Below are 19,940 nucleotides of genomic sequence, written 5' to 3' on the forward strand. Positions count from 1 at the left end.
CGGCCGATCCACCCATGCCAGTGGCACACCCCCTGGAACTCCCCTGGGGGGTTCCCATTTCTGCCATGAAAAACAGCTTCTCATAAAAATATAATCGCCGTTCGGAGTCGGCGTAAAACTGTAGGTCCCTCCGCTTTGTGTGACAACACTAACATATGTGTAAGCGCCAATGCCCCTGGAAAGGTGGCCCACTATATCTGATCCGCCATTTTGAATTTTCAAAAATTTAATATATATTTCGAAACAAAAACCCCTAAATACCAACTTCCATTGAAATCTCTCAAATACATATTGAGTAAACATTTTTTTCGTCCTATATTCTCGATTCGTCCCTATGTGCGGCGGCGACTTTGCCGATCACTTACAATACGTAAGTATTGCGGATGCAATGTAAGCACATTATACATGTAAATATAATGCGTTGCTCTATGTCCATGATAAATTTAAAGTGCGATGTCATAGCTCGATTTTCGCCGAAATGTTGACATTTTTGCGCGCTTGTAAGCGGTACATTGTCCCGCTAAATAAGTGTAAGTGATCAATTTTTGACATCGTCCAATGTTAATTGATAACCCCACAAAAGGCCAACGACGATTAAATAAGGTTATTTTTAATTTTTTTATTACACAATGTGAACCCTTCTGACACCAGAAGGTCCCACGGTGCGATGTAAGTGTTGTTGTTTGTTAATGTGACGATAAAATCGGCACATTTTTACTGTCGCTAGCTCCCGGACTATTCGGTGTAAAAAAAATTCCTAACTCAAATTATTGTAGAGTGCACCTCATAATACTACACTTAAATACTGCGCAATACTCAGAGCCACTGTTGTGTTTTTTTTTAGTTTGTTTTTGAGATGGCATATTTTCAAAAACCAATTTTCAACAATTTGTATTGACCTTGAGGCGTTTTTAATGAAAAATGGTTGTGGAAAAGCAACAATAATTTCGAAAAAATTCTAGAAGTGATAGCTATTTCGGAAATCGCCACTTTTCCTCATCAGACTTCTTTCAGTGGGATCGAATCCAACGACCCCAGCTAACTCAGCCAGTTGCCTACGCACCGTGCTAAGTTCGCCTTGTAAATTCTTAGTGCTTTTTTCCACTTTTTAATTTGTGAAGCCAACGCAGCTATTCCAGTGCTATTTAAGCTTGCTCATGTGGTTGTTGGTTTTGTTAGTTTTTGTTAATAATTATATTTTGGTGTGCTGGTCCTAAGTTATTTGTTTTTGTTATTTTATTGCCTCAAGCTCAATAAAAAATGTTGAATATAATTGTTATAAGGCCATAAAATAACATAAACAAAAACGATTTTTTTATCAAAAAATTTGTATGCGAAAAAAAATTAAAAAAAAAAAAAATTTTAAATATTTCCTTTCATAGAGAATTTTGATGTGTGTATGTGTGATTTTTTTCAAATTTTTTCCTCTCCCCGTGCTCGAGATATTTGGAAAACTACTAAATCGATTTGTTTTTGTTTTTGTGCTGTAAAGTTTTTAAAAATGTATTAATCAATTTCATATTTATTAATGTTTATGCATCACCCCTAAAAATTTTAAACAAATCAAACACATGAAGTGTGATCACATGAAGTGTGATCCCCGTCCGTTTTGGTATGGAACGCCCCATATGCATGTATGTATACATATATGTATAGCCAGCAAAAGGTAAGGTGAATAGAAGTGCCACGAATGGTTGTGAAACGAATACTTTTCCGCTTGAGTTTCTGAAATTTTTTATTCTCAACTTCACATATGCTTTTTCATACTTAATTATTTTCAGCAATTAATTATATTTTTATAAATACTTTTTAATATGTTCGTCTGCCTCATAAAAGCTTACAAATATTAGCACGCTTCTCTGCATACTCAGCTACTGCCGAATACGTATATGTACATGTTTTCAAATGTTCAGCTTGAACAAATATTTTGAAATTATTGTCTTCAAATAACATGACATTTTTCGGAACTTTTTCGGTTACGAATATTGCATTAAATATTAAAATTTAATCAAAATTGGAAAATACAAAGCTTCACAAGCACGAACAATTTAACAAAATGACAATACCGCTCAACAATATTTGTATATTTGTCACTGGCATTTGTCATCAAGTGGCAAATCAGATACATATTTGGTCATTTGCGTAATTTTTATTTGGCTTATGTAGCAGCATTGCGTTCATACGATTTGGCCACCAGGGTTGTTTTTGATTTGCCAAAAGAAGGAAAATATTTTGTTTTTCTGATAAATGACAAATGAAATTTAGAGTTCACATGATTTGTCTATGAATTTGACAAATTTTTAGCCAAATGTACAAATCGTGTGATCCCAGCTTTACGTACCGCCACAAAGTGGTGAATGTGTCTACAAATCGCATATTAACATAGTCCTGGCTCTTCTGCGTGTCATTGGATGAAATCATTTATATGATCGCGGTGCTTTTAATTAGAGCAATGTAAATTGGAATTATCTAGATAATAATGTTTTTTTAACCCCTTCAAATATTACAAGCAGTAATGACTCATATGTTATTGGTAATTTATTGAGTGTGGGCTTAACCCAAATTAATGGTACAGAGTGAAAATCTCTCAAGTGGGCCACCTAAAATTGGATGGTCAAGATTTTTTCGCGCAAACCACTTTATTCGGTTAACAAACATAAAAAGTATATAATTTGAGCAATTTTGCGAAATTCGAAGTTTTACAAGTTATTGTTATTAACTTTTTTTTATTAATTCAGTAATTATTTATTATCCACTGATACATAGCAATAATATACGTGATATTGCTGATTTTTTCATGATGATAGTTAATTTAATTTTACACGCTTTAGCCTGATTGTTTCAATTTTTCAATTAATCATTATTTTGTACAAAATTTTTAATTAAAAAAAAAATTATAAATAAATGGAAATAGTTATTACTTCTCGATCAGATTTTTTAATCGTTTACATTTAATATCAATCCTTATTATGCCTGGCATCGTCAACAAAAAAAAATCAAAAATCAACGGTATTTTCTAGCCTTGAAACTTGCACTTTATTATACTAAAATTGAATGGGCTACAAAACTGCATACCAAACATTTTTCTAAAATTTCTGAATAGAAAGATTATGAATTTGGTGAAAATTTGTCGAATTTTTATAATTTTTGTAAAGTTTGAAAAGGAGATTTATATGGTGTTTGTTGTATGGCTAGCCAGGCTTTTATAAAAAAAATTAAACATAAAATAAACCATGGAATAGCCACAACTCTTCAAAGTAAGGCGAGTCTATTATTTCTGCTGCCACTGTATGTACGTATGTATATATTTATGTATATCCATAAGCATGTACATATTTTGTCTTTACAGAGAAATATAAGTAAAGAGGATAGAATAATCGTTTGTGCCGGAGAAACAAAAAACAACTAAGAACTTTTTAACACCCCCAAAATAGTTTGCACTTGTAGCAGTTATGCTGTATACCTGAACGAAATAAAATCCTTGGTGAAAAAATTTATTTGTGGATTGTTGTTCAAGGACATATGTATGTATATGTGTATGTTAGGGATGTCAATCCCGGGATCCCGGTCTTTTTTAAGTCCCGAATATTATTAGTCGATTTAAATCCCGGGATTGCTGGAAACAATTTTTTTGTTAGCCAATTAAATTTTTATCACAAATATCCCCTCTCAAGGGCAAAACAAGCATTTTTTGCAACATTGGTTGCGCTTTACGCGTTTGCAACACCGTTTTACTAAAACAGCTGACTTTATATTTGGCGAAAAATTTTATGTAAACGCAACCAAATTTTTAGAGTAGAAGAAAAATATATTAGCCAAAATGACTGACACGCATAGCAGTTCAGGTAAATAATTTAGTATATTTGATGGAATTCGTTTTTCAATCCGTTTTTTTTTTTCAGTTACAGCGTTTATTCCCCACAAGTCAAAATCAGAAGATGCAAAATCGGTTTGGTCACATTTTCTTATCGCCCGGGACAAGAGTGAAGCTGTAAAATGCATTAAGTGCAGTCAGATTTTACTAACCAAAGGAGGATCTACAAAAGGTTTGCACACTCACTTAAAAGTTTACAACATAAATTTTTCCGAAACACGTAAAAATCCCAGCGATGAAGTATCGGAGCTTCCGTGCAAGCAAAGATGACACAATTTTTTGAAAGCAGTTCAGATAAAAGTCTCCGCAGTTTTGTCGTGAATGATCGCCGTTGACGGCATACCATTTTCTGCCTTTGTAAAGTCGGCGGCTTTGCGAGCAATGATGATTGCTTGTGGTTTTGATGTGCCAAAATCACGAGACACCATAAGAAATATAGTGCTGAAATATTACCAAAAAATCAAAGGCAATAGTATTGCAGAAATTGAATCATTGAAAAATCAAGGGAACAAATTCTCTCTCGTATTTGACGAATGGACGTCGACATAGAACAAGCATTTCCTCAACGTTAATCTGTTCGCTGAAAACAAATATTGGAATTTAGGCCTATTGCGCTACAAAACTTCGATGACTGCTGAANAACAAATATTGGAATTTAGGCCTATTGCGCTACAAAACTTCGATGACTGCATGTGTGCGTGGAAATATTGGCTAAACATATAGATGAAGTAAATCTGAATTTATCAAAGGATGCTGTAGCCATCACGACAGATGGTGCGAGCATGATGGTGAAAGTGGGGAGATTGATAGAGCCGTACCAGCAATTATGCTTTGCACATGGCCTCCAGTTGGCAGTCGTTGATGATAAAAGATCTGCACCGTTCGTTCGATTTTATTTTTGACCTGATAAAAAATTGCATTCAAATAATTTAATAATCAATGCCATCAGATCCACACTGTTTGGGCTTAGGGTGTGGATGTTCAAGGTTTTACTTTTTCGAAAAAAGTTGCCGCCTGTTAAGAAATTAAGCTCAAATTAATTAAAATGTTAAATCAATTATTAAATATGGGTATCAATCGAAATGGTTTTGAAAAGGCTTTATAACTTATCTACATATAGGAGGGTTGCCACATGTTAAAAAAATGTAATTCAATTTTAATTAAAGGAATTTGGTAAGTGAATAAGGTATCGCTATATGGGTGTCATGCAAAAGAGGTTTAAGAAGGTAGTAGTTTAAAAATATTTTGAATAGGGTTGCCACCTATATGAAATTGTAACGATGGATGTCAAATGAAAGAGCTTCAAGAAATACTTAATTTGACAATTTAGAACATTTTTGATGTGTTTGAGGATTGCCCCAGTTTAAATGGCTAAACTAAAATTATTTAATAAGTTAAATGAGTTACTAACCGATGGTTATAAATGGAAATGAGTTTAAAATCCTTTATTTAAGAACTAATTTGAGGAGGAATGCCACGTGTTTAAAAATAAATTTCCACTTAAATCATCAGTTATATGAAATTTTAGTTAGAAAATAATTTTTAAGGTGGTTGCCGCCTGTTTTGAAAGTGGTATTTCGTTTAATTATACATAAGTTACATGAAATTTTAAAATAGGGTTATCAAAAGAACGAGTGTTAAGAAATCTTTAAGCTGAACATTTGGTTTTTTTTTTTTGAAAAAATTAAGCTCAAATTATTTAATAAGTTAAATGGATTGTCAAAAGATGGGTATCAATCGAAATGGGTTTGAAAATAATTTATTTCTAACCTGTATTCAGGAGAGTTGCCATGTGCTTAAAAAAATTCAATTCAACTTCATTCATCAGTTAATTGAAATATGTGTAACAATGCCAGGCGAAAAATTTTAGTTTGAAAATACTTTTAAAGGGGTTGCCACCTGTTCGAAAAGTCGAATTTGTTTTACTTATACGAAAGATACATAAATGCAATATCGAAATATTAGTGTCAAACGAAAGAGTTTTAAGAAAACTATATGCTGATAATATTTTTAATTAGAGTTGCCATCTATTTTTTTGTTTTTAAGGTCATCACATCTGCACCGTTATTTCGAATTTCCAAAATGAGAAGTCAAATAAAAGAACTAGGATTCTACATAGATGTGCACAGGTCTTATTTTTTTAAGTTACAGGGAGATTTGAAATTTGATGAAATGAAAACCGACACCATGCGAGACCTCTCTCACTGAGAAATGGTTTAGATTAACTATTAGGAATATTGTTGTGAGGTTTTTGAATAGGGTTTCACCTGTTTAAAAAATTTAATTAAACGCTGGCGTTTTGACGCCATGTGGGTTCACTAGTTTTATATAAAACGGAACCAAAAACATTAAACCATGGTACGTGTTAAATATAATTATTCTTAAAAATTGGTAATTTCAAAATAAATAAATTTTCAGAAAATGCTGACGCTGCAGATAGTGAATCAGAATTTGAAAATTTAGAGGATGAGGACGGCCTAGTGATTTGCGGTAGTGATAAACGTGCAAAGACTACAGAAAAATATAATTTTAGTTCTATTATAACAACGGTGACCATCCGTTCTGTTTTTTGCAGGACCGTACTGTTTTTCAAAGGTCGGTCCTGCGTAGTTTTTCAAACCTAAAAAACCTGAAAATGTACTGATTTTTTCCAAGTGTCCTGCATTTGTGCCGCATTTTATTCGTTATTTTAAAATTATCGGACAATGGATGGATTTTTTCAAAAAAGTGTTTTTTTGGTACTTTTCGTAGCTTTTCTTCAATATCTCATGAAAAAATCTCCCAATCAACGTAAGCGACTTACAGCTCAAAGGGTATTGATGTGAAATGAAAAAAAGGGTATTGATTTCGTCTTGAACGACTCAAAATTTACCTATAAAATAATCTTTTAAAGATTTTCACTTTTCGTGTAAGCTATTTAATTATAATATGTTTTGACTATACTTTTATAAATATTCATGTAAAAAAGATTAATATCGATGAAGAAAACGTAATTCAATTTTAAAGTTTAAAATGTATTAAGAATTTAGAATCATAAATACTCTTGATATTTTTATACTACGTAAATATATGTAGGCATATTTTTGAAAAATTGTCCTTCATTTTGAATCCATATTTATGGTCACCGTAATTATAACGAAAGTAAGAAACATTGTTAGTGCGTTTCGTAAATCGCCTACTAAAAACGAAATTTTGCAATATTATGTTAAATTTGAGCACAAAAAAAGAGTTGAAGCTTATATTAGACTGTAAGACTAGATGGAATTGTATGTTAGACATGTTAGAAAGATTTATTTTGCTTGAAGACAGTACAAAAAAGGCCATCATTGATCTTAAAATGAGTTCCTTGCTTGATTATGAGTATGATATTATTAAAGAAGTTGCTAGTGTTCTCCACCCGGTTAAAATTACTATTGAAGCCTTATGCGCTCGCAAGATGGACTTGTTCAAATGTGATCTCGCTTTGGATTTTATGCTTGAATAAATAAAAAGGAAGAAGTCTACATTGAGCAAAAACTTGTGTAATAAACTCGTTGAAAGGATCAAGCAACGGAGAACAATTCTATCAGATGTTTACTCTTTTTTGATGAATCCAAATCATCTGTATAATCTTAAATATGACTTTTCTGAAGCTCTTGATTTTACTGCCATTAGAAAGGAGCTCGAGAATATCCTCCTTAATGTAGAAAATGAGCCTTATTACGAAAGCGATATTAATAACACTAACGACGAAGTAGTTTAAGTAGATAAAGCAGTAAGTCTCAAAGATAAATTGCATCAAGTTTTAACGAGCAGCTCGCAAATGACCCATAATAGAAAATCATACAATTTATCAGTAGTTTTGATAAAAGAAATTGATATTTTTTCTAATGGTAGCGATAAAGGCTATTACCTACAGAAAGCATTTAACTTTTTATCCACAATCCAACCAACAAGTGTTGAAGCGGAACGATGCTTCTCATCTGCAGGTTTTATATGTAATAGATTTTGGTCCAAGTTAGAGGATAACACCCTTAATGCTATAATTTCTTTAAAATCGCATTTCCATCATTTTACTTAAATGTGTTAATTTTTGTGTTACTACTTAAATATACTGATAATATCTTAAATTGATCTCAAACAGTGATTTAAAAAATTTTATATACATAGGCAGTTACTGCTGTACCAAATACAGTCACTTACAAAAATATTTTGCATCGATTTTTTTTGCAATATTCAGAATATTTTTCATGGAATTTTTTTGTTAATTGAAAAAAATATATAGCCCATTTTACAGCAAAAATCATGTAAATCAAAATTTCACACTTTAGAGAAAGTTGGTTAAAGTTCACCAAATTACCATAAAAATATCAAACTTTTTAATCATAATTTTTCCAAAAAATTCTAGTATGCAGTTTTATAGCCCATTCAATTTAATACAATAAAGTGCAATTTAAAAAAAAAAACTCCGTTGACTTTTGAATTTTTTTTTACTGACGATGTTGGGCATTTTCTTCCTTATAACGCATTTTTTTGTGGCAAAAAAAAAATACAAAAAGTCAACGGGATGTTTTAGCAACTTCAAAATTGCACATACATATATATTTTTTTAAATTAACAAAAAAAATACCATGAAAAATATTCTGAATACTGCAAAAAAAATCTATGCAAAATATTTCTGTGAGTGACCGTATTTGCATTTGTACTTGTAGTACAAAAACTATGTTATAAATTAATGATGATATGTACATACATACATATATGTTTGTCAAATTTTATGTTTGTTTTTTGTTGATAGAAAACACTGATTTATTGCCTTAATAAATATGTAAATGAATTACAATAAATTGTACTTTTTTTTGTTTTATCAATCTGATTTAAAATACTATAATAGGATGATCACAGATGTGTTGCACTTTTTGGCAAAGGAAAAATTACGAAAATAAAACTGCCTGAATTTCGGGACAATCCCGGGATCCCTGGATTGTATTTTCGGATCCCGAAAATACCGAGATCGACAAAGCCCCGAAAATTGACATCCCTAGTGTATGTAAATATGGGAAAATTTGCGTAAACAAAGAATAGAGGCCGGTCCACATACTACAACTTTGGCGTTGCGTATGCACGTTAAAAGTATGCTTTCTACAATGAAGCTTGGCAGAGAATGCTTTTGCCACTAAATTAACATATTAACCACAGATAAATTAATATTTCATATCAATAATTGCATGAAAAATTATATTTCTTGCCCTGAATGAAAAAATATTTCACATAATTTTATTTATTTGCAACAGCTGACGACCGACGCACGCGATCTTCCTGCTTTGTGTTGGCCTTAGCGTTGTCAAATTTGGGCTATGCGGACGGTTGCATTGAAATTCAACGCCAACGCAACGCCAAAGTTGTACGCATGTGGAATGGCCTCTTTCTCTATTTACGCAAATTTTCAATTATGTTTTTTAAACGAAGCATTTGTAAAAAGAAACCGATTGGCATACTTATTTTTTTTTATTCTTGGAAGATAAGCACCCTTTTTTTGGGTATAAAGTTACCAATAACTACAAATACGTACAACCATAAGCCTATTTGGTAGCCAAATACATCGCATAGCTACGCGACTTCTGTACATGAGTGCCGATCAAACACGAGCTCACAAAGGCAAACGAAATGTGTATTAGCGACGTGGCTGCGCTGTACCACATAAACGTATTTGAGCTAAACAGCGATCACTAGTGGTATTCGCGCTTCTGTGTATTCCCTGTATCCTGTGCAAGTGTAAATGGACGAGCATGTGGTTGTTGTTGCATGTGTATTTAGCAACAACAAATCACGCGCTCATGCAGTTACGAATACGCAACATACAACGAATACACATAAGAGCGATAGTTTCGATAGTCGATAGTCACAACCATCGATAGTATCGATACTATCGAAAATGTCGACACTATCGATAGTACTATCGATAGTTTTGATTAAAACAGTCCAAAAATTAAACATAACAACTTTTATTGAAAATGAGATCAGAATTGCTAAAATATGACGATATTTTCTTTTTCAAGGAACAAAAGTTTATCAACGATTTTTAGCTCCAAGTAGCATCTGCGCTCTGAAATATGTATGTCACTGAATAATGTATGTACGAGTGAAAACTATCGATAGTGCTTACAAAACCATCGATGTTTTCGATAGTCAAAAACCATCGATACTATCGATAGTGCCATCGATAGTTTTCCAGCTCTAATGTGCAGTATGTGGTTGACACAAAAATTAAACATACATATATATGTATGTTTGTACACAAATACGAAAGTGCTTTCAGCCTCTTCAAAGATAATTTTTTTTCTTATTTTTGATTTTTTGTAAAATATTTTCCAGAATGTTACTGTTTTAAAATTAAGTTAAAAGATTAAATAAATTTAGAAACTATTAGAAAAAAGTATACTAACCGATAAGCATTGTACTGATTTTTAACATTAAATGCATGCTGTTTAAACATTTACATATCACTTTGAATCTCATTTATTACATAAGCTAATGTTGAAGTTTTTTCCACCTTCTTCATGGTTTCATGTCATGGATTTTGTTGGAAGCCAGGCTTTTTTGTTTAATCTTTCTTCGGCAACAATTTCCCATATATGCCATTTGAACACTTTTGGAGAAATAAGCATTTTAAATATAAAATCTTTTTTCGCCTAAAAGTGACATTCTGGAAATATTTCACTTTTTTTAAGAGTTTTATTTAACGAAAACATATAAACAAGGAAATGAAAAAAGTGACATTCAGGAAATTTCGGAGGGACAGTATTATAATAGAAAGCCATGCTTATGTTGATAAAATTTTGCAGCCGAAAATAGAAAATAACAATAAAAGTTAAAGTGGTCATTTACAAATAGTTACGCATTTTTTCATTAGTGGAATTCGCGCTTCTGTGTATTCGCTGTATCCTGCGTAAGTGTAAGTGGACGAGCGTGTGGTTGTTGTTGCATGTGTATTTGATGTACCTCTAGCAACAACAAATCACACGCTCATGCAGTTACAATTACACAACATACAACGAATTCACAGAAGACGCGAATTCCCCTATTGTTTCTTTGCTTAAACTTTTTTTCAGGTTGATTATCGAATAACCTGAGCGGGGAGAAATATTTTGAAGTAGGTAAAATATATCAAAAAAATACGGTTCGCAAAAGAACACAAAACGGCTTACAATAATAAAAAAAAAACAGCTTTGTTAGTGGCTTATTATTTGGATCGTATAATGCTGTTTTTTGATTTTTCGTTTATACCACCATAAAAAATATTAAAAAGAGGGGGACAAAAAATAGCACTTCGTTTGGAAATGGAAGTGCAATTATGTCCTTCGATTTTGCAGTTCTCAAGCTTAATTCTATACATATAATAAAATTGTAAAAGACCGATGTCTGTACATTATAGATATTAAAGAAATATTAATATAGGAGGTCTTTATTCGAGCAACAGAAGATATTAAAGAAATATTAATATAGGAGGTCTTTATTAGAGCAACAGAAGCCAAATCAACAGTTTTTTTTAGAAATTTTGTGTGTCTGTGTGTGCATGTTTGCACACGCATCAGTCAAAAACTAATGCATGAAATTGAATGCAAGGGGCTATTCGGAAATGCAGCAAAACAAAGCATCAGTCTCTTTTATTTCTAAACTATAATTGGGCTTTTCCAGCAATTATAGTTTAGAAGTAAAAGACCCTGGTTCTTGAGTTTACTGCATTTCCGAATAAGGGACACCACTTCTCACCACTGTATTGGTAGAGGTCCAATTTAAAATTTTGAAAACAATATTAGAGAGACCATTTTTGTAAATTTCAGTTAAAGCACATTGATAAGATAAAGTAAATGTTGTAGTATGGCTGTCAAAAGTAAAAGGTTAAAGAAAGCCTACTGCCATATCTACACAAAAGCGTTGGGCTGAGCGTTTTATGTTGCCTAGCGTTAACGCCGAAGTGCAATACCTAAACAAAAGCGGCAACGCTACGTCAAATGAAGAAATAACATCAACAATAAGCATAGGTTTGTTTGTGTGAACTACGAAAATGACCCGGCGTGCTTCGCTGCGCCTTAAAAGTATTTTTGTTTTGTTACTCCCTCTCACAACATTTGAAAATATTAGTAAATACTGCAGTACATATTTGTATAGTAAGCAAATTTTTTCAAATTAGATAAATATACGGTATTTGAATATTGAATTAATACACGTTTGAAGAAAGGGTGCGATAGTAGACTCCAGTTATAAGATTATAAATTAAATTTCCAAGAGAACGTCGGTACTTTACATATTTTCTGATTACCTTCGAAAAGATATTAACTAACACCCACACTAAAAAAAAAAATAAATAATGCTTCATAGATCGAAATTTGTTTTTTTAAATCTTACTTCATAAAGCTGTTTGAATATACATATTTTATAAATGAGGACATACGAGTTTTGGGAGAGAGTTACAACACAAAAATACATTTATGGCGCAGCGAAGCATGCCGGGTAATTGCTAGTATCTACATATACATACATACATTGTACATATGTCCTTGAACAACAATCCACAAATAAATTTTTTCACAGCATAACTGCTACAAGTAGCAAACTATTTTGGGGGTGTTAAAAAGTGCTTAGTTGTTTTTTGTTTCTGCGGCACAAACGATTATACTATCGTCTGCACTTATTTTTCTCTGTAAAGACAAAATACATGCATATGTATATACATAAATATATTCATACGTACATAACATATTTATATACACAACTTTAAAAAATATTTTATTAAATAATATATGGTTATGTATGTAAATAAATTTTATCTTTTTTTGCGTTCTCTGGTTGCACCACAGTCGCTGCGAGTCCGCGTGGCACGCGGCATGGAAAAAAATAATAACTAGCGACTCCGTGCAAGTTTCCGTGTTTTTTTTACAAGCTTTTATTTAACTTGGTCAATTTTAAACTAACTTCCCGACAAGTTAGAGACTTGAAATTTTCAGCATAGTTCCAATCACGATGACAATGCAATTTAAAATATAAATGAATTCTCTATATGGTCCAGGGGTCTTGATTCAAAGGCGGTCAAAAAATAGTAAGATTTATGGCTAACAGAGCGTAATCTGCCAAAGAACGTAACAGCACTATAAAATTGTTAAAGCTGCCGGCGGTAGTGTAGCAAAGCTAGTTGTGGCAAATTCTAGATATCAACCTAGTCTAGATATGAACCTCGTTGTAGGCGTCATATCAAGGAGAAACAATTAGAAGACTCTAGATGTCGCCCCGCCAGAAGAATTTAAATATTGCGCCTAAATATATGCACCATTTACATACGCTACAGCGGAAATGGACGACACGCCATTTCTTTAATGAAATTAACTGCTGCTATATGTACATATGTATGTTTATACAAAACGTAAGCAAACAACATTTTTCTTGCATAGTCTTCTCGAGTCCTAACCACCAAAATAACGTAAGCGACATTTTTTCAAAATTTTCTTTTTGATGCAGAAATGTATCTAGATGCTCTAGGAATATTTCTACATCAAAAAGAAAATTTTGAAAAAAAATGTCGCTTACGCTATTTTGGCGGTTAGGGCTCGTTCTGTTCTCTCTTTCATTGCAAGTTGAATTATTTTAATATCTATTGCAAAATTTTGTACATAAAATAAAATAACACTTTTTAATATACAACGCTGTTATAAATGGACTAAATATTAGAAAATAATATTTCTTAGCCCCATAGAATTTGTATAGATAACTTTTGATTTTGAAATTTTAGCAGAGATCATTATAAACCATTTATGAGATTGAAAATGAAAAGCGAGGGGCGCATGTAATAGACCTGAATTGATATGAAGGGTAATATATGTATGTATGAATGTGGATATATGAATAACGACCGCTTAAAATCGATCTCAAATTTTGTACTTTCTCTGTAGAAATTTTAGGTCTATGTTATGTAGTTTGACCATTGTCAATTAAATCTAATTCTTTGTATTGCATGCGCTTCACGTTTTTCGTTTTCAATCTCATAAATGGTTTATAATGACTTTTGCTAAAATTTCAAAATCAACAACGGGCCCTTAACTTAGATGAAAATGCTTCAATTTAAGATAGACTTTACATATAAAGAACTTTTCTATTTAAAGCAACAAAATAAAATTTTTATAAGAGCTGTTTTCATTATAGAGATTTGCTCAAGCAGCAGCGGTATGGTACCGCGCGGTGTAACTCCATATGGTAGAGCTGTCAAACTATCGATAGTCAAGTCCATCGATGTTTTACGATAGTCTTAAGGGTGACTATCGATAGTATCGACCCATTTCATATGTTTTTATGAATCCATTTAAATATTGCTAGAAATTCATTCGCGGTGTAAACAGTGAAAAAGCGATTTCATAAATTTTCCCTACAATTCGCCTTTCGGAAATAAAAAAAATGCTTTCAAAAGACACTTTACATGCAAGGTGGCACTGCTCATGCAACTGCTTTCTGAAATTTCTCAATTTGACAGTCTTTTGAAATATACTGCATTGCCCGGTCTGACACGCTCTTAAGACGGCAATATAAGCTCTGCTATTCCCACGCTTAAAATAAAAAATGGCGCTTTTAGAAATAATTCCATGAACCAACTAAACAGATCACCCAGCACGGCAACCGAGTATTTGTAATTGCATTTGAGAAAAAACAAATAATAGCNAGATCACCCAGCACGGCAACCGCGTATTTGTAATTGCATTTGAGAAAAAACAAATAATAGCTGATAACGTAATTTTTTAATCGGTTGTTTCATTCACACACATGGTTTCATTCCGTTTCATTCATATGGCGGCGAAAAAATGACGTCACTGCGAACAAAATACTTTTTTCTCGCACACCGTCCTGGGTGATCTTTATGCGTTCGGTCATGAAATAATGCTTCCAACTTTTGTTCTCTTTGAACCAATACGTGCAAATGTCAAAAGCGCTAGGAAAGAGAATACGCTATCAATGAAACGAGAGTGGCGATAGTACTAAAACTATAGATAGTTGTTTCAAGTGACCAGACTATCGATAGTTTCGTCGATAGTTTGACAGCTCTACCATATGGCATATTTGCTCATGTATGGATATACATATATCAATTTGTATATAGTTAACTTACATACATACCCAGTAGAAATTCTATGCATATAACATCGCTGTTGGTGGCATGAGCTCACCGCTGTGTATATATGTGTGTGTATAAATTTGAAAATAATTTGCAAGAATCTCCACATACACAACAAACATACAACCTAAGTGTATACTATGCACTTAGCTTTAAATTTTAACATTTTCGCAGCTCCCTATGTTTATCTTCATCTAAAGCAGGGATCACAAGATTTGTACATTTTAACAGTTACAGAGTGGTGTTGTTTGAAAGTTGTTATTGAGCTAAACTCAACATTTCTAGACAACAACACTCTGTGACTGCCAAAATGTACAAATCTGTACAGATGTACAAATCGTGCGATCCCTGCTTACCAGCTTTTTTACAGCGTATCCACTAATACTAGTGATAGCAGAGCGCAATTTGCCGGCGCAACTATGTAGGATAGTTTTAGGCAGTGGTATGATAGAATCAATTGTGAATTCCTTGGTAAGATAAAATACCGGAAATTAGTTTGAATAAATCAGCTGTTAACCTTGGGATATTTCTATACGAATTTCTGTAGAGCACCTACCGGGTGTGTGGTTTGTACTTGATCTGAATGCTTAAATTAAATAACACACCGATTTGTTTCTGATTATGCTCCTAGTTCGTGACACTTTGGGCGCGTTCATATTATCTAACCGTACACTGTTTGTCCTAGAAACGCACAGTTGAGTAGTTCCGCTCAGTTCAACAGTTGCCAACTTTCCGCCATTTTTCCATCGTACAATTTTTTCGCTACCTGAACTCAACGTGTTTTGCTCAGTCTAAACAGATGATCGAAAAGATTTACGCCGCGTATATTATACTACGCTCATAAATGGAGAGTCAGCCCTTAATAAAAATATTATGTCCTCGTTATATAAAATAAAACTAAAAAGTACAAAAGAAAATAATGTAAAAAAAAAATATTTTTTAAAAACAAGCTTTTATTTAACATGCACAATCAAAGGAATAAAATAAAGTAGTGTAACAAAAGATTATTTAGCATGAAATTTTGTCAAAACTGCACTAAAATGAATAAAATAAAATAAGTTAAGGTCTCGTTAATGTTATTAAAAGCCATTTAGTGAAAGGAGTAACTCAAACTGTAATGAAAATTACTAACAATTTGTACTAATTTACCTAGTTTTTAAACAAGCTTGTCGGCGAATTCAGCATACATGCATAATTGGTTAGGTATGTATATGGATGTATGCAGATATTTAAATGCCGGTTTGCTATTTAAGTATCAACACTAGCCCTTGAGAGGTAACCTGTTTTAAAGTGTCCTATAAAAACATTTCTTTTCCTTTTTTATGTCACAAAAGGACCCGGTTTCCCTTAGCCTAATAGCAGTTCGTGCTGCGACAATTCTGTCTGCAATATCCACAGGCGCCGTGTACAACATATGTATGTATGTTAAGCGCCAGTGCAGGTGTGGTTCCTAATGCTAATTCCTGTTTAACAAGTGTAGCCTTCTCTACTGAGTTCCACCAGACAAAGGCTTGTTGAAACAATATAGGCATAAATCTGGTTTCCTAGAGCTAATGAATTATGGGTCGATTATCGATAGCAATCGAACTTCAGTAGCCTTGCTAGTTACCAAAACGATATTACAGATGGCAACTGGCAACTGCAGTTGCTACAAAGTGTTATACAGCCGACTATATTTTTGTGGTTGCTGGGAATGTTTTGGAGCGTTTTTAGGAGCGAAAAGGGAAAAGTTGCCATTCGTAATACAAATTTTTATTCCAGTTGCGATGCCAGCTTGCAACCGAACCGTGGTTGCGTTGCTATCCGTAATCGACCCATTAATTTGGGCGAGTGACCTCACTTTTACCGATAGCTCCCCTACAGAAGTACAAGGTAACCGACACCTTTCCTATCATTTCCTCAATGTTAGGCCTCCACGACAGCCGCCGTTGATCGCCCACCTAGTTACCTGGTTCAGGTAACCTTGAGCCAGATCAAAAAGGGTGGATAGCAATCGTCCCTTAACCAAAAGTTCCACATCATCTACATAGGCGATAACCTGACAGCCCAATTTTTCCAGTTCCTCTAGAAGGTCGTTTACAACCGCAAACCAGAGCAGGGGAGAGAGAACACCACCTTGTGGAGTGCTCCTATTGACTCTGCACTGAGTGGAGACGCTCCCCCACTCCGCCGCGACAATTCTGTCACGAAGTAAGCTGTAAATAAGCCTTATTAGGTTGGTTTCACCCCCAGATTATGAATATACTTGACTATTGCCTGTGGAGTGACATTGTTGAAGGCCCCCTCGATATCGAAGAAGGCCCCTACTGCATAATCTTCATGCGTGAAGGCTTGATCTGACCACTTTACCAATGTGTGCAGGGCGCTATTCACCGACCTTTTCTTGCAATAAGCATATTGAGCTCTTGAACGACAGTCACGAGGAATCGTGTTTCTTATGTACAGGTCTAGCAGTCTCTCTAGCGTTTTTAGCAAAAACGAAGAGACTGATAGGCCTAAAACCCTAGGGGAAACATGAGAGCCTTTTCGGCCTTCGGGATGAACGCAACACTGACTACCCTCGAAGCCTTGATGTGCCCGGTCCTCACGCAGTTCGCTTAAATAGGATCCAACCAATTGCACGACGCCTTCAGAGCCATTTGCAGCTCTGCATTTATGATGCCATCGGTCCCCGAGGACTTTAATTGGTCACATTTGGTATAGCTAATGATTTGTGTCCCTTTTTGGATTTAATTTTTATAAGCAGCGACTTAAACTTTGTTGTGTCGCAAGCTGCATCTTCAATATCTCCAGCTAATTTGCATCACATTCCGACATTGTTAGAGGTTGAATTTGTGGAATTTTTTCATACTTCTCTTGTGACTAATAAGGGAATTAGATAAGGCCTTAAGTGACATTGATTGGGATTTTTTCTTTGGAAACAAAGAAGTTGCAACTTGCTTTAACATTTTTTAGAGTTCATTATTCGGCGTATGTAGTAAAAGTGCGCCTGTTTTTAAGAGTAAAATTTATAGCTATTTCGGAAATCACCACATTTCCTCATCAGACTTCTTTCAGTAGGATTCGAACCGACGATCCCACATACTCAGCCAGTTGCCTACGCACTGTGCTAAGTTAGCCTTGTAAATTATCGCTGCTTTTTTCCCACTTTTTCATTTGCTAAGCCAACACAATCAAGCGCAGCTATTCCGCTACGATTTACACTTGATCATGTGGTTGTTGGTTTTTGTTAATAATTCTATTTTTAGAATGTTTAACTTTTAGGTGTACTCGTCCTTAAGTTATTTGTTTTTGTTATTTTATGGCCTTTTAACAATTATATTCAACAATTTTTATTGAGCTCGAGGCCGTTTTTAATAAAAACTTATTGTGGAAAAGCAACAATAATTTTGAAAAAATGGTAGAAGTGATAGCTATTTCGGAAATCACCACATTTCCTCATCAGACTTCTTTCAGTAGGATTCGAACCGACGATCCCACTGACTCAGCCAGTTGCCTATGCACCGTGCTAAGTACGCCTTGTAAATTATCGTTTGCTTTTTTCCACTATTTTCATTTTTGTTATGCCAACACAATCAAGCGCAGCTATTCCGCTGCAATTCACTTGATCATGTGGTTGTTGGTATTGTTGGTTTTTGCTAATAATTCTATTTTTAGAATGTTTAACTTTTAGGTGTGCTCGTCCTTAAGTTATTTGTTTTTGTTATTTTTTTGGCCTTATAACAATTATATTCAACAATTTATATTGAGCTCGAGGCCGTTTTTTAAATGAAAATTTATTGTGGAAAAGCAACAATAATTTGAAAAAATGGTAGAAGTGATAGCTATTTCGGAAATCACCACATTTCCTCATCAGACTTCTTTCAGTAGGATTCGAACCGATGATCCCACAGACTCAGCCAGTTGCCTACTGCTTCTGAGCCATATACCAGCACGGGCATAATGAGTGACTTATAGAGCGTGGTTTTCGTACGTCGAGAGAGGACTTTACTCCTGAATTGCCTACTCAGTCCAAAGTAGCACTTGTTGGCAAGAGTGATTCTTGAATTGTACTTTTATATCAGTTAGCATTTCGGATCTTCATATATGCATGCCCATTTGTTAAATATAATTTATTTAATAGTTAATATTGCTTTAACGACATAAAAAAATCCACAAACTCAAAAAGCATGTGTTCAAGTTCGCTTCTTGTACGAGTATATAGTATATAATAATATATGTATATAGTAGGTAGTATAAATGCATGTTAGTTGAAAAGAATTTTAAAATTGGTAAAAAATTCATATTAATTAAAAAAATATGAAAATTGTTTATATTGTATTAGGTTATATGAAAATTCTTGTTCGAAGAAACATACATACATATGTATGTGCCAGTGTATGCTCTCACTGCAAACCTTATGAAAATTATGTACACATGCAATTGGCAAACTCTTTGGTGATTTGTCGTCGGCATTTCAAAGGAGCTTTTGGTCGAAAAAATCTATTTTTTTTTCTTATGGTAGCTGCTATACTATTTACATATAATGCAACAAACCACAATTTTCTAGCTGCTTTAGTTTTTTCACAATTTCACTTTAACACTTAACACATTAACAAAAAAACGTACAAATGCAACGCATTTCAATGGATTTCACTGCTGACATTATTATCGGTGTTAATGCTGGTTATAACTGTCAACAGTGACGTGGGTGCCAAGGCGCGAATCTGCTGACTGTTTGTTTGATGACAGGAGATACTTCGTCTTGTCCTCTTTTAACACCAGACCCATTCGCTTTGCTTCCCTATCCAACTTGGAAAATGCAGAACAGACTTAGCGGTTTTTAATACCGATGATATCGATGTCATCGGCATAAGCCAGCAATTGCACGCTCTTGTAGTATATTGTTCCTGAGCGGTTGAGTTCTGCAGCTCTTATTATCTTCTCCAA

At 33.7% G+C, this 19,940-nt stretch overlaps 1 protein-coding gene and 1 long non-coding RNA gene across 2 annotated transcripts in view; one reads left to right on the forward strand and one right to left on the reverse strand.

The window, feature by feature from the left end:
• Spt6 (transcription elongation factor Spt6) overlaps positions 1 to 19,940 on the reverse strand; it is a 213,282-nt gene that overhangs the window by 146,349 nt on the left and 46,993 nt on the right. The gene's annotated exons all lie outside the window — the stretch shown is intronic.
• Positions 11,000 to 19,940, forward strand: part of LOC108358201 (uncharacterized) — a 20,850-nt gene continuing 11,909 nt past the window's right edge. Inside the window, exons 1-2 of the long non-coding RNA XR_001846729.1 lie at positions 11,000 to 11,010; positions 15,559 to 15,570. This is a non-coding gene — a long non-coding RNA (uncharacterized LOC108358201). The remainder of the gene's footprint in view (positions 11,011 to 15,558; positions 15,571 to 19,940) is intronic.

Source organism: Rhagoletis zephyria, unplaced genomic scaffold (assembly GCF_001687245.7).
Source record: "Rhagoletis zephyria isolate East Lansing unplaced genomic scaffold, Rhagoletis_zephyria_1.1 Rzeph_scaffold_00222, whole genome shotgun sequence".
Lineage (NCBI taxonomy): Eukaryota > Metazoa > Arthropoda > Insecta > Diptera > Tephritidae > Rhagoletis > Rhagoletis zephyria.